We start from the raw sequence: 2,040 nt of genomic DNA, 5'->3' as shown, positions 1-2,040 counted from the left end.
AGGAGGGAATAAGCAAATCCTGGCAGATCTCATGGAGTAATGAACTTGAAGCAGAATAGATCCGGAGGAAGAAGGAAGAGCAGGAGCCAGAGGCCCCCAGAGTGAGGGGGAGAGTGTGGGTAGAGGGGCAGAGCATGCCGGATCCTGGAAGCCTTCGTGACGACTTTGGCTCCTAATGAAATGGTGACCCTTTTAGTGAGTTTTGATGGTATGAGTGATGTAGTCCAATTTATGCTTTGGTTTTGTTTTTTTGGGGGGGGAGGGTAATTCATTTATTTTAATGAAGGTGCTGGGGATTGAACCCAGGATCTCATGCATTCTAAGCATGCGCTCTACCACTGAGCTACACTCACCCCTTCAATGTATGCTTTTAAAGGCTCCCTCTGACTCTGTGTGGATGAGAGATTGTAGAAAAGCACAGATGGAAGAAAGAGGCTATTTGGTGTCCAGGAAGGGGCTGAAGGTGTCTTCTATGAGGGCAGGTAGCTGGGAGTAGGTGGTTAATGAAGACAGAGTAGCCAGAATTTTCTAACAAGCTGGATTTGCTTGTGTGTGTGGAAGAGAAAGAGAGAGAAAGAACATGGTTCCAACATCTGGACCTAGACAATGGGAGGGATGTCCTCTCCATCCACAGGGGATGGGACAAGGTGAGGCTGAGCAGGTGGAAAAGGGCTGGAATCAGCTCAGTTCTTCAATGTCATGGTTAAGGGGTCTATTAGATATTGCCACAGAAATGCCTAATAGGTAGAGGAGTCTGCATTTTTTTCTTTCTTTTTAACATTAAAAAATATAGTTTATATATATTAATTGTATTATGTGAATGAACTTGGAATTTTATTTCATGCCAAGGTATATGTTATATATAGCCAAATGGAAAATATATCAGAAAAGGGGAGAAATGATGGCTTTCACATAAATTGACTGTCCATAAGGTAGGTAACATTTCAATAAAACCAGTCTTCAGTGCAAAAACCTCATCTCGGTGTTACATAAAAATAAATGAAAAAGGACTATGTTGAGGTATCATTATTTCATATTATGTAATAGCCCCAAACAAACACACTGTTTATCTATGAGGCTTGTAGAAATACTATTCACCTTATTCACATAAATACAGAAATGCAGAAAGGTTCTAAGGTAGAATAAGCATCTTAGTGGAAATAATAGAGATCTGAGCATTTTACATGATATGTATGGACTGATTCAAAATTTGGAAAAGTAATTTACATAGTAGAGCATATGTATGAATGTGAAAGCAAGATGAATGAAAGAAAAAGAATATGAGTATCAGGGAGAGAGTTCCAAATGGAAAGGGCAAATCAGGGAGTTTTGGACAAATCGAGAAATTGATGGCATGTCAATTTCCAAGTCTGGTTGCTTCCACCAAAGGTATAGCAGAGTGATAGAGAAGAGACCCAGGACCCAACTCCGGGGCACATTTGCAGTAAATGTTTGGAAAAAGAGAGGAGACATTGGCAAAAAGACCAGCCAGTGGGTCAAAAGCAGAGCAATGGACTGGAGGCCAAGTAAAGCGGGAACACAGGGGAGGAGGGATGGAAGAGCTGGGTCAAATGCTGCCAAAGGGCCACGCATGATGAAGACTAAAAACTGACCACTCTATTTAGCAACGTGGGGTCACTGATGGCCTTGACAGAGCAGTTTCCATAGAGCGAGGGATCTGGGGAAAAGCCAGAGTGGGTGTACAACGGGATGGCTCAAGAGAATATGCAGACAGTGAGTTTAAACTACTCCTTAAAGATTTGCTGCAAAGACACAGGGTGGCAATTGGTTGGGATGAATTATGGTCAAGGAGTGCTGTTTGTTTCTTTTAAGAGGATGGACGTTTATATACTGATAGGAGCCAACTAGCAGGAGAATAAAATAGATGAAGTAGTGAGAGAGGATGGTTTTGGGAGTGACAACCCAGAGAAGATGGGAGGGATGGGGCCCCAGGGACTTTTGGAGGAACTGACTTTCGATGTCACCTGTAATAAGAGGTGGGGCAGCGAGAGGGAGTTCACAGACATCAGAAGACAAGCA

General features: G+C 42.6%; 1 non-coding gene across 1 annotated transcript; it reads right to left on the bottom strand.

Annotated features, from left to right (window-relative positions):
* Positions 1 to 281: 281 nt before the first annotated feature.
* On the bottom strand, positions 282 to 356 carry TRNAS-AGA (transfer RNA serine (anticodon AGA)). The gene has a single exon. It is a non-coding gene; the product is annotated as a tRNA-Ser (tRNA).
* Between the last annotated feature and the right edge of the window lie 1,684 nt (positions 357 to 2,040).

This window comes from Vicugna pacos, chromosome 35 (genome assembly GCF_048564905.1).
Source record: "Vicugna pacos chromosome 35, VicPac4, whole genome shotgun sequence".
NCBI classification, from domain to species: Eukaryota; Metazoa; Chordata; class Mammalia; order Artiodactyla; family Camelidae; genus Vicugna; species Vicugna pacos.
The sequence above is the reverse complement of the archived record's forward strand: the minus strand, read 5'-3'. Positions and strand labels throughout refer to the sequence as shown.